The 14,312-nt window shown below is 39.1% G+C and overlaps 1 non-coding gene across 1 annotated transcript; it reads right to left on the bottom strand.

Moving 5' to 3' along the window:
* Positions 1-13,652: 13,652 nt before the first annotated feature.
* Positions 13,653-13,811, bottom strand: LOC116216250. Its single transcript, XR_004158703.1, has one exon. It is a non-coding gene; the product is annotated as a U1 spliceosomal RNA (small nuclear RNA).
* Positions 13,812-14,312: the final 501 nt, after the last annotated feature.

The raw sequence follows: 14,312 nt of genomic DNA, 5'->3' as shown, positions 1-14,312 counted from the left end.
GGGGGGGAGTTGTAAAAACATCCACCCAGCTGAGATAGTGAATCTCATGGCTGGTGAGGAATGAGAACAGGAGACAGAAAAACTCTGAAGAACCCAGCCCTCACCTTTGTCCAGCTTATTAATTCCAGCCAGATAATGCAGACACCTGGCCTGTGGCTTCTTGGCCACTCTGTGGTCTGCTTGATGTTTTCCTTATGCTCAGAGCTAGCTGTTTGAGAAAGGAAAGCAACAGTGAATGTGAAATGTGAAGAAGTTCCATTTTGAAGAAAGGTTTGGAGAAAGGAAGGAGCAGTCTGAAATGATCAGAATAGAGCTGCTGAAAGTAGGAAAGGACACAACAAGGGGGAGAGATTTCTTCTTGTATGCTTTGTGCCCCAGCAGATTTGTAGCAAGGGAGCTGCTGCTTAAGGACCCCAGAAACCACACCATGTGCATTTCAAGATTTACTTTGGATAAGCTCTAATCTGACCCTGTGGCACATTAGGTGTGCTCCTGAAGAACATTGACAGGATCAGTGGTTTCATGCAAAAGAAATTCAGTCAAGTTGCATGCTCCAGAACTTGCATGGGAATGTTTGCTGCAAAAAGTGCTCCCATTCAAACTAAAATGCTAAGTGGGGATATCCTGGGAGATGTGATATTGGGTAAAAATTGCTCTGGTGAAATTCTGAACCAGGAAGAGGGATAGAAAACATACGGGCATAAAAGAAGAATTTATGCAGGCTATATCAGGCTATATGATCAATTCAGAAGCAGCAATGGCTTAATTGAATCAATCAGTCACATCATACAACTGAGACCAGGGGAAAGACAGACTTCAATAATCTCTTCTCAACCAAGACTGACAGGCAGGCCATGTTTATGGAGACCAAACAGTGGATGTGAGCAGTGGGTGATGTATTTCAGCAGTGCTGACAGCAACAGCGGGTCTCCTCTGCTGCAGATTTTTACAAGCACAGCATGTAGGCTCTTGTTCACCACTAGAGAAAAGGCATAGCTAACCATGGTAACTATGTTGAAAAATAGTATTCTGTAGCTGAGAATTTGCTCTATCAAATAGTGTTCTTTGTATCTGTTGTAGTTTCCATGGAAAAAAGATAGGAAACATTACTTTCAGAGTGACCTACATACTACAGTAGGCATGTAGGACTGAGTCAGCCTTGAGCAGCTATGTTTGTGAAGTGCTCTGGATACAGGCTCTGGTCCAAGTTGGAAGACATATAGTTGTTGCATTTCACACAAAATACCCACTCAGGCAGGAGAAAATCACTGAGCCGTTTCTGTGCCTCGTCAGTTAAATTAATGTGATAAGGCACTTGAAATATTATTCAGAGAAGCAGTCTATCTTCTTATGCTGCTTTCTGCAGGGTTGTCACCACAACCTAATCAAGTTTTGTTGGAATGCTTCACCCATCTTTTTAAACTCAGATTTTCTGATCCTCGATCTCCAGGGCAGAAACTTACTAATCCCACGTGTTACTCTACTGTCGCCCTTAGCTGAAGGCTGGGGAGATGGACTCAGGCTTCATTTTAGTGGTTCAGCACCATTGCTTGGTTTCTGTAAGGCCAAGAGCAAGCGGTAAAGCAGGAGCATCAAAACAGGAGATGAGCTTTCTGTTCCTCCATGCTTTCATCTTGCATCAGTGTGGGAAGTATAACAGGTGAATGAATACAGGCTGGTTTTGGAGGCAACATCAGTGCAACATTCACAGCCCAGGTAAAGAGCAAAACCCCAGCTCAGAAGCAGCCATCAGGTTCCTCATGGAACATGTGGAACCCAGTGTGCCTGCCATGCTCAAATAATCAAGCACCAGAAAATTGGCAGCAGCTCTTGAAAAGCCACTTTTCAAATGCAATGTAGATATCTATGTAATATCTAACTAATTAAAATAATTGAGTTTTATGAGTCAATTATTATATAATAATTCATTTCCTGAAATAGATGTAGCCCTTTTCCCACCTTATTCATTCGCCTATCTGCTTTTTCCTCTATGATTAGAGACAATGGGTTAATCACATTACTTTCCTTTATATCAATGGGTATTTTCCATTAGTTTTCAGGAAGCTTGTGATCACCCTCTCTTTATCAATGGAAAGAAAACATACTGATTTAACTAAAGATGTGATGTAGACATAAAGGTAGGCTATTTACTAATATAAGTAGGTTGCTCCGAAATTGATGTCTGCTATTCATTTCCATAGTGATTAAAACATAGAAAGAGCACAATAACACTGTTTGATAGAGAAAATTCTCAGCTACCAAACACTATTTTCAACATAGTCATCACCACTAGCCAATCTGCATGGATGAGGTGATTGAGACATTCTTCATTTTGTGGTGTGACAGCTGTGCATGATCATCTGGAACATGTCTTATCTTTCATGTCACTGTCACCACTGCTAAAATGCATTACACCATCTTACTGTGCTCACATCCACTGTTTGGTTTCCATAAACTTTCAGCAAGGGTCAATGAATGGCAATGGGTGTAATATTTTCTGTACAGAGGAATTCAATTCCACACCTTTGATTCATACGCACTTCGATGTCAGACATCATCAGGTCAGACTGCCCTTCTGCTGCCATCAGTTGCACAGCAACAACATGTAACAGACTACTGGTGGGAAGACTCAGCCTCTATTGCCACACCACCAACATCTGCCTCTGACGTTGTGGGCCAACATTATAAAACAGGAGGCATTACTTTTGGAGTAGTTCCTGTAAATATGTAGTTACACTGCAGAAAACAAATCTTTTCAGAATTATAGAGGTATGGTTTCTGAGAAACCCCACTCCATCCACACCAGTGGACAGAGGTACAGAAATTCAGTTCATGTTTGTGATCACAAGCATGAGATAACAATAACACAAGCTGCAACAGGCAAAACGGGCATGTCCAAATTGCTGTATTGCATTACAGCTCTCTTCCCACATGTACAGTGAAGTGACAGCCAGTTATCACCCTGCGGTGTCAACCATGAAGCGTCCAAGGTGTGGCTCTTCCTGAACGAACATGAACAAAGGAGTGACCATATATAGTGGCAGCATCCTTCTCTCTACCAAACATCTTTCTGTTCCAGAGCACATGATTTCCCCCTCACATCCCAAATCTGCAGGCTCATTCATCACCGCATTATTCAAGTTTCATGCTGTTATAACTCTGTTAACACCAGGCCCATAGAAACTCTGATTGCCTGCTGATACTGAAAGAAAGCACACATCTTTCCAGTAACAAAAAACCAAGTTTTGTTCTGCAGCTTCTTTCAAAACAAGCTGTTCCTCTGTATTCAAGTTCATGACAGCTCTGTAAATCACGCGCCACTTGGCAGTGCAGCTCTAGAAAAACTAAATACAAAACATTATTAAAAGTCAAGACTTGCAGCTATTCTAATGCCTTCCCTTTACACTCCTTCAGTTGTGACAGAGCTGTGTTTGGTGCACACTTCTTTCGCGATTGCCTTAACAGGAAAAAAATAGTAAATTCCTTTATTAGAATATTTGTTTAACATTTTAATCCAAGATATTCTCCTACCACACACAAGAATACACAGTAATACCTATTTTAAATCCGTAAAAGAGGCGTTCTCCTGTGCGCTTTCATTTTAGCTGAAAGCAAGAAGCAAATAGCTAAAAACAGCTGAATCCAGGAGAATGTAAATAAGAGATCCTTGCCAAATCTTTCCTGGTTGCCAAACGTTCTACCACGTTTAAAGATCCCATTGTGATAACTTTGTACTTTATTTATAAGGCTTTGAGTAAGCCACTCCCTTTCCATATTTGTTTGAGTTCATGCTTGTATTCCCATGATTATTGCAGAACAAATCCAGGTGAAAGGCTGCTCTTGCTTCACATCAACATTCATCTGAGTTTTTCCCTTTTCCTGATGACATATTTTTAAAACATCAACCAAAGTCTTAGAATAAACTAGAAGAATTCAACCAAAATATTTGAAGTTCTGCTGAAGCTCTGTTTTCTTGAGAAACAAAGCACCTTTCACAAAGCGATTTAACTGCGCACTGAGTTTCCAAGATCTCATCTTAGAATGAGCTTTTGTGAAGGTTCCAAGTGAAGAAAAGCTTTTTCTGCTCTTCTCATTTCTCCAGTGGACTGAGAATTCTTTGAATCATATCCAACAATATGGATATCTTCTAGCTTCATCGGTGATATCTCCGCAGTACTGGATGCACTCCCAAAGTCCTGCCTGAACAAATTCCAGGTTGAATTGTGCAGGACTTAGGAGGGGTTCTCTGAACGCTGTCTCTTCCCTGCACCTTCACTGGGAAAGCAGACAAGCATTCCCAGAGTGTTACACAACTTTGCCGCAGGTAAAGCATGAGATACTAAGTGAGAATGCTAATTAGAAAAAATTCAAAACCGAGTGACCTTCCCTCAGCACTAACATGCCGCACAGTGCTAGCTTTGTCCTGACATGTGAGGCACTTCTCTTCTGTATCTAGTCCAGGAATCACTTTAGATTTCATGAATCTACATGCAACATGAGTCAGATGTAAACAGAGTTGCCCAACCCTTTAAAAAATTCCATTACACTTACTCTTCCTGCCAGTTAAAGTGAAAGTTCTAGGCAGAGCAGGTGTCCCACAGTTCACCACCTATTTTCTCTGGGCCAAGAAGCTGCGATGAGACAGTGGGTGACAGCACAGGCTGCTATCTGTGCGTACAGACATCACCATTTTCAGACAGCCCTACTTTATACTATCAACATGCTGAGAGCTCTTTTTGGGCTCCTGACACACTCCAACCCATCCAGCCATCTAACTGAACCTTTCCAAGGATGCCTCCCAGGTGTCACATTAGCACCTATGGCTTAGAGAAATAAATAAAGCAAATTACCTACAACCATCAATTCTGCTAGATATTTTCTTTCTTTCTTTCTTCAAATCTCATGATATTTCATGCTCAGTCCAGAGTTCCACTGAAATTGAATGAAATTACTTGAGAGGCATTGAAGTTGTGGAGTTGTGTGTATTGATACCGTGCAAGTACTTCCTAGACTCATAGCCAAAAGCTGGGAGAAAACAAGGATATTTGGTACTCAGCAGTAAAAAAATTACATGAGGAGATGGCACAAAGAATAAGTTTCTCCTCAGAACTTGAGAGAAGGTTGGCTGATATGTCTAGGAGGTTGAACTTGAAGTTGAGTCAAGAAAAATGGAATTCAGATTTAAATCAAAAGTTAAGTGAGTTTAAAACAATAGGCTCATAGGTTTGGAAAACTTCATATTTGCTTTCCACCTTGTTCCTTCCTGAGATGCTAGTTGGTTACTGCTCCCTCATAATATAAAACAAAATAAGAAATCTTTATCTCCAACCTCACTTCAGTGATTCATACCAAAAACATACCCTTTTACTTCCCTGAACTTCTGAGGAATTCAGAAGTGCAATCCTCAAAGCCCTGAGGGAAGTTTGGCATTTCATAATAGCCCAGGAGCCCCACCTGATGTGTAAAGAATGCTTTGAAACATGCCTATGATTAATTAATTAACATATTGGCATTTTGCTAGCTTTTTAACACTCCCCCTAATGTTTTGGTTTAGAGCTGCCCATGCCTGTCATGGAGACTGAAGTGGATTTATGTCATTAGCTTGTAAAGAATAAGGCATTTTACATCTAAGTAAACATAACAATGTAACACAGAGACTGTAACTTGTATTAAGGATTAATTACAACTATTCGCAGTGCTTAGAGTAGCCAGTTTAAAGGGAGGAAGCAATTATTTTTAAAGACTGTTCTTTTGCTTCAACATTTCTGAGCAGTTGCATCATCCTTATTCCTCACAACAAAGTCAGAATCCAGAATGCAGGAAAACAGTTCTTCAGATATGAGTGGCTGCTCTGCCCTTAAATCTGATCATCCGAGTAAAGCGTAGGCTCACTCTCTCCTCTCCCAGGTAGGGGCATACCTGGGAGACAAAGCAAAGTTGCATCTCCCATGCCTTTAGTGCCCTCGGGAGGATCCTGGTGGTCACAGAGCAGGAAGCACAGAGGTGGGGGGCAATAAGCCCTACAACCAAATGTTCCGTGCTTCCTTGTGGGTTGTGTGATTAGAGCTGTCCTGAAATATCAACCAAGGAACTGAATGGGGTCATTTAATTTGTAGGAAAAAAAGCTTTGCTCAGAGAGGGGGAGTTAAATCAAACCTTCACTGAAGAGCTAACTAAATTACTTGGTTAACCAGGTTATTTTGGAATATTTCTGGTTGTTTAGGTAGCATAAAACCCACTCAACCATAATAACAAAGTACTACCAAAACATCTAGGAAAACACAAATCCTCTTTCTCCCCTTCCAGCTACTAGAGTACATAACTTGTTTGTTGTGCACAAAAGAATCTGAGGCAAGAACTAAATCAAAGGAAGGAGGTTTGCATTTGGAGGTTGGTGGCCATGCTTGCATCTTGTGGGGGTGTGTTTCACTGTGCAGCTGTGACTCCAAGGAAAGCCATCTCTTGTGCCTGTGGCTTTCCCCTTGCCAGTAAACACCTGCACTGGTGGGTGCAGGGATTGGTGGGGATTGGTGGTGCTTCGGCAAAGGTGGTGCAGGCACAACTGCCAGCATGTGACACACATGGGGTTTTTTGGGGTTGTTTTCCATCTTGGAAGGACAGGATCAGTCTGCAGGTGTGCGCTCTGACTGCTGGAACAGGAGCCTATGCAGAATTGGAAGCAGTTCTTTTTCCATCTTCTTTTCTAAGTTGCATACTGGTCCTTGCCTTGGTTTGACTACAGAAAGCAGTACAAAGTTAGACGCTGAATTTGGAGGTGGTTTGTGAGTGTCCCAGAAGTCAATATGAATCTTTGCTGGTTAGTTTTCTAATTTAAAACATGGAAGTAAGGAGTAGCAGCATTGAATTTCTCTTTGGAAATGGTGCTAAGTCTAGAGTTAGCAACTGACTTCATCAAAGGAGGCCGCTTTTCTAGTGATGAGATGCCAGATAAAAATCGAAACTAAAACCAGCGTTCATAAATAAAACCATAAGATAAAAAAAAATACCAGTGGAAAAAAAATTGAGTGGGATTCAGTTTAGAAAAACATATATATATATGGGGAATAGTAACTCTAAACTTTTGAGAAAGAGTAGACTTAGTAGAAAAGACTGAGTTGATACTGAATGTCAAGATGTTTATAAGCTTAAAAATGTATAATTCAATAGTATTGGTACAGAAGTAGGATACACCAATCTGTCTTGTATGACTCTGTATACAGATCTGGATACCTCAATACTGGAATGACATCCGCAGATTGGAATGAATTCAGCAAAGAGCAACAATGCAGATAAAGGAGGTAGAGACTAATGTATGTTGAGAGAGAAAATAGGTTAACTCATAGCCTGAGGGTAAAAGAAAAAATATAGTAACTCTTACAAAAGTGTGAACAGCAAGGAATTAAACTGTTTAGATTGCTACAGGAGCATGGAAGTAAGCATAGTAACTTATCCTACTCATTGTACTACTAAAGAAATATAAACATTGTGTACTGTGTAGTCTCATTTGAAGGTGGAAATCAGGAACTAGATTTCAAATCTGCTGTTCCTATGTTTAAGTTTTTCACTTTTTTACTGACTAGAGCAATTATTTTTCTGCAGTTGCATCACAACAGTATAATGAATTGCCACCCTAAAAGACTTTTGCACTCTTTCTCCAAATATACATATGTGGTAGCCAAGAAACAAGAACAGAATTTTTTTGTTGTTGACTGAACATGTGTCATTTTGCTTTTCTCACATTTCCAATGTATTTTAGGAGTTACTATGTTGTCTTTGAGCAACAGAAACATTATAAGCATAGTCTTGACCCGGCTTTTCATCAAGGACCATGCCAACTGGTGGCACTGTCTGCAACTACAAGTGGCCAAGTTATGCTCACGATTACGTCTGTTGCTACGCATGAAGGAACATTTGTAACCAGAGCCATTGCCTTGACAGGACCATAATTCACAGGATAATCAAAAATAGCTGATGACAGCATGTGTTGTTCAACGCAAGGAAATAGCCTTTGAAGGGCATTTCCACACATCAGATTTCATTATGTAACACCAAAATATGTCTTTCTGAGCATCTGGAGATTTCACATCCTGCACCTTTAGAAGAAATTTCACTCTTTCCCAAAGGGGTGGTGAGTGAGTGAGCAAAAAGGTAAAAATTCCAGAATCTGCTTTTCTCCTCCTCTCCTAAAATTTACACAATTTGTGGTACGGTTTGAGTCAACAAGTCTCAGCAGACTCAAATGCTCTAGTACAACCACAATTTTATTAGACATTCTTCACAACTTTTATTCTCACTACATCATAACAAATATTGTGTTTTCAAGAATGGCCTGAGCAGAAAAATGTTATACTCATCATCATTTAGGACTCTTAAGAAATTTTGGAGAGGATAGGGGGGAAACATGAAGGAAAATAATAATCACAATTCTGTGAAATCTATAATGCTCAAAGTATGATAATGACAAGCTGTACGTACTAATTACATATTTGTACAGAAATCTGATCATAAAATATTGAAATACAAATTCACACAGCATACAGCAATTTTTCTTGGGGAAAAAAAGAAGAAAAAATGAATTACTCATGCAGAAATCATTTTGATTTTTGTCGAGTTTTTGGGTACCAAAGGCATTGAGAAATTCCAGGCTCAACTATTCTTCAACATTGCTTCCCTTAATCTAATAATACTGCACTATCTGTTAAAGTTCATATCCGGTGCAAATTTAGCTTCATGACCAAATTTTGTAGTTCTTAGTTGAGAAAAATGACTTTAGAAGCCAAGAGGAATGTTGACAAAACTAACTAAAGTCCTGCAATCATAAGCTACACAGTTGGTTGTTTGTATACAAAAACAGCCATACAAATTTGTCCAAAATCTAAATTAAGAGTACCAATTTAGATAGAAAATGTGCCCCAAAAGACTCAGCTCCATTCTGCACTATGGCCTGGGCATTGCCATCCTGGATCCACTTGGGGACTGCAGCAAGTTCGTTTCATGCCCTGCTGTCTGACATTAGAGTTTTCAACCTGATGTTTCCCATCCCATCATTAGAAATTAAAAAGGGAAGCAGTAGTCTGAAGAAAGAGTGCTACACTGAACAAAACACCAGTTTTCAACATCCTTTCCCTACATGTCTTCCTCAGCATCTCATCCTTCTGTTTGTTGCTCTGGGGCATACAGCACTTTACACAGAGAATTGTTTGTCAAAAAAAAAAAAAAGGCAGATTTCCACCCAGCAAGCTCTGATAGGTCTGACCTACTGAATTGTCCTGTGTTACATGTGGAAGTATATTTGATTCTATGATTCTATAAGAGTCATCATAGTACTGAGGGACATGGTTTAGTGGGCAATATTGGCAGTAGGTGGACAGTTGGGCTAGATGACCTTAGAGGTCTTTTTCAACCTCAATAATTCTATGATTCTGTGATTCTATTAATAATAACAAGGAAATACAACCATACTGTTACTCTTCACACATTAAGGAAGGTAATGTACATAGTATGAGACTGGATTCTGTTCCATCCAATAATCTGACCTTTGTTAAATAGAAAGGGCCTATTAGGAATTAATGTACTGCACATAGAAATGTCTGGTTGCATTCCTCTTTCACAGACATGTGTTTGGCGCCTGTGGTATTAACTTTCAGACTTTGTTTCTTTTTACTGCACATTCGTCAGCAGTACTGCTGCCTGCAAATGGGGTGCAGTAGAAAAACAAACTGTGTTGCCTTTGCCTTTTCCCAGTTCTCTCAGATGAAAGGTACGTCGTTCATAGGATCGTTAAATGGTCTTAATGATTCCTTACATCAGACACTGTAATCTAATGAGACTTCATTTTCAACTTTGGTAGGAACTATAACTCTTAATAAGTTTCTATTTATGAGCAACAGATTTTTTTATAGTCCAGTATCAACAGAATCAACAGCATTTTAAAGAAGCATCTCTGGAAAATGAGAAAACAATACTTAGACACAAAATTACAGGAAAATCATTATTGTCTAATAAACAGATAATTGTTTCCAAAAACTTATTACATCTTTACATGGTTCAGAACTACATTATACGCTATTCTAATTAAGCTTTACTTTGTATAAATAAAAGCAATTCTTGTTTTGCAGGCAGAAGAATGAAAAATATACTGTGCAGAATGTTATTCACAAATCATTCAAGTGGTAGCTCTAAACAGAATACAGAAAAACATCTGACCCAGGAACTGTACAATTTATATTTTAAAATGTTTCTGTACTATAAAATAGTTACAGCTAAATTTCTTCAAAACTAATTTATTTCTTACTTCAGAGATGAACATACCATTAAGTTAAATCAACTATAATTTTCTTTAATATAGCTGACAACAACTTTTGATTATATACTTTTCCTCATATTCCAATGTATTTTCAGTATTTCTACTTTTGTGACCTTATTTTGCAATAATAACCATGCAGGTTTCTATTTTGACATTAACAGGTTACAGTGCTCAAGGCAGACATCAATAATTATATAACTTGATACGTCCTCATTCATTCTTCTCTATTCATAAAACAGTGGCTAAAAAAAGCATGAGTACCTATACATAATATACATTATATTAGTGTGTACGATGCATGACATCACTTCAACTGTAAGCAAAAAATAATTTCAATAGCAGGATGCAAGTGCTTATGCATTACTAAACAAAGGAACTTAGAAGGAACTTTTAGTGAATACAGTCCTGAAAAGAAGAATCGCCAAGAGAATACTTGGGCAGGTCATCTCACATGCTTTTAACATGATAGCAACTGCTTTCTTGCAGGCACAGCTACCCAGTGATGGAGAGCAAAGTAAAAGCTCCTGTGCCTGAATATGGTTGGACAATGATGTTAACACTAGTCACTTAAGTGGGGATAAAGAGGCAATGGGTCAAATATATATATATATTTATTTCATTTCATTTCATTCATTTCTTTTCATTTCATTTTACCTTTTTTGTCAGCAGCATTTTCCTCATGAGTTCACTAGTAATAGAGCTTTCAAGGCTTTGAGAGCAGAATTCTTTATTCTATATTCATAAGCACAAACAGGTTCATAACAAATGAAGTGGATGAAATGGATATTACTGGAAGTGATTTATATTTAGAAAAAGGCTTATATTCCTCTACACAAAGTACACATTATTTTTATCACTTTTTGCTCACTAACGTTATTCCCATATATATCTAGATTTCTAGTTTAAGATCTCTGTGGGGAATCCAGCCAAGTTGGAATTTCATGATGAAGTATCAAATAAGAAAATCTAACCTTGACATTTTCATAGCTCAATCTGAAGCTATAACATATCTGTTGACATTGATCAAACAGTTGCTATGACCCAAAGAAGAGTAGCACCCACTATTTTGCTCATAGAAAGATACATTGATCTGGACGTTATGCAGCTAATTTAGTGATGCTTTTATTTCACTTTTCAGCATCAGTTCTATTAGTTTCAAGCAGCTGAACAGAGCAGCATGTTGTTAGCTCATGGTTGCAGAACTTTCTACCTCTGTAGAGAAAATATCACTCAAAAATTCTATTTACAAATCATTGTATTTGCAGACTGAAATAGGCAAGTTCAGAGACAAACTTCTATGTTCTTTTCTTCTTCCTTTACTGCAGTGAGAAATGAGCTTCTTCTCTATCTTGCTATGAATTTTAGCAAGGATGTGAAAGCTGACTTACTCTCTAAAGGAAAAGCAGACAGCCCTTACAGCTCACAGGATAATTAGTATGACTTACCCTTTATTTTATAAACCTGCAATAACATTTGGAGGTGCTTACAGGAAAAGACAAGTCACTGAATGAAAGATTATCCTCACCAGCTCCACAAACCATCACTGCCTACCTATTTTTTCCCTGGGAAGGATTTGTTTTGCTCTCAGGAGAAGAATAGAAAACATAAGAACAGTGATAATTTTTCCAAAAGATTTGAATAATGAACAAAAAGGGCTTTGGCGGCCAATTACGATACTAGGATGCAGGAGAACAGATGTCACCTCTTGGCTCTGTCAAAGACTTTGAGTGATCGTGGCTTAGATAAGGCAAAATCAGTTTGTATCCCAAGCCGATGTGCTACGCAAGGATAACAGTAGTACTATCTTTGTGATAGATCCTTACTGTAACCTCTGCCTCCTATATAGACACTGAGGACATTATTGACCTCATATCCAGGTTGAAACTGCTGAATGTGGTAGGCCACTGTGATGATGCAAAATAGCTTATCAGCAACTTTCTGTGCAATTCAGTGACACTACTACAGATTCAGTCAAACAGTGGACTTACTCAATCCCAAATAAGATAGCATCAGTGCATCTACCTATGTCCATGCACCCACCTCACACGGGGAACTACTTCTGTAAGATAGAAATACTAATGTGTAAGGAAGCTAAGAAATAGCTTCTCATGAGATCGTGGGCATCTAAGTTGGATGTAAGCAGACATTAAACACTTAAACTATGAATCTTAAAATATCCTCTCCCCTACATTTTTGTCAGCAGAGGTTTGTTTGTTTGTTTTTTTTAACACAGCTTGGTACCCGTCTGTAGGGGGCTCAAGGTCACTGTCTGCATACATCAGCAACTGCTCTGTGACCCGTATCCTCTAACACCTGCAGTGCCACTCTTCATGCTTACTAACACTGTCTGGTACATGGACACACTCAATACATCCATAGGAGCAAGCACTTGAGGAAGTATCACAGCAGATGCTATTTCACTTAGAGGAAGAAGAGAAAAAGTGTTACAACAGCTAAGCAATTATAGAAGATAAGGACAACCAGTACCTAATTCCAAATAGACCACAAGCTCTGTTGTCTCAGAGATGACCTAAAGCAGTAGGGCTGGAGCCAGGCTGCAGTAAGGGTGCGTTGGAGCAGCTGTACTGCATGACTGCTGATCTCATTATTTAATGAGTCTGCAAAAGAGACTGTGTGACTCTGGTCAAGGGGTCACATACTGGCCTGGAAGGAAGCACATGATCTCCAGAGGTCCCTTCCAATCTCTACAATTCTCTGACTATGTGGCACCCAAATTCTCAAATCTGGTCCAGGTACAGTTATAAATAAACAGGTATGTGGAAGAAGACATCCATGGTAAAAGAGCAGATGAAAAACATCAGAAGTACTTACATAGCCTCACCTATATACATATATATTTATAAATGTATCCTAAGAAAAATGAACTACACATTATTCTGTAGAACAATAGAAGGCACGTAACAGAGAAAAACTGGGAAAGAGCAAGGACATACGGTCAGAGGTCTGCAGCAACCTCCATATCAGGAAACGATGCTCAGACAGTTCAGGATTCTGCAGTCTGGAAATCAGATGCCCGAGGAGTGAAGTGGCAGAAGCGTGTGAAGTCGTACCATGGAGAAGGTAGTCTGGCACCAATGTTTTACTGAATCTTCCAGTTCAAGAGTGAGGGATATCAGGTGAAGCTACAAATGAGAATTCAAACAGAACTGAAAGATAAAGTTTTTATGAGATGGGTGCAATTCCTTACGAGGAACATCAAAGATGTTCCAAGTTGATACAAATTTGATATGGATTTAAGCGGCAATCAGATCACCTTTTACTGTGTTCAAGTCTAGGCATTCACTTAAGATTACTGAGAGTTTGGAGGTGGGATTGTGTTTTAATTCAAGAGAACATACACATACACTATCTCACATTACAATTTTACAGTGAAGTTTCCTAGATCACAGAATTTGCAGTAGTCAGGTCACCAGAAGTGCAAGGAATGAGGCTCAACCTTGGAAATCACCTTCATGACCATGATACCTCCCTGCCAGCTAAGTAGCAGGGCTGGGTGAATTCTTGTCATGATCCTGGACAGCCGTTCTTATCTTCACTAAATTGCATGGTATCCCTATTGACTATCAGAGGCTTCACTCACCTTGTTTCAGTATAAAACTCCATGCACATCCCAGCTATGTCTTCCACTCAGTAGGTATTACTTTTGTAGAAGACAAGTTGGCATTGCAGGTTTGAGTGTCATAAGCTTAGGGAGGCAGCGTGGCATCTGAAAACGGACCTTGTTGTTCTGCCAAGATGCTAAGCTAGAGGCCTAGACTTCATATATGGAGCAGAAAGACATTCTTGAGAGATACCAAACTGCCTACAGTCATAGCTTTTAAAGTTACGCAGGCTTTATAACCATTCTCCTTACTTAATGTCTATCTAGATTGCACAGGAAGTATCCATATGGTATTTTGGATCTTGCCCTTAATACAAACATGTCTTGAGAGGAGAATCAGCTAACTAAATAGAAAGAGTCTGATGAAAACTTAATTAAAGTAAA

The sequence above is a fragment of the Meleagris gallopavo genome, chromosome 1 (assembly GCF_000146605.3).
Source record: "Meleagris gallopavo isolate NT-WF06-2002-E0010 breed Aviagen turkey brand Nicholas breeding stock chromosome 1, Turkey_5.1, whole genome shotgun sequence".
NCBI lineage: Eukaryota > Metazoa > Chordata > Aves > Galliformes > Phasianidae > Meleagris > Meleagris gallopavo.
Note: the sequence above shows the minus strand (reverse complement) of the source record. Positions and strands in the feature narration are given on the sequence as shown.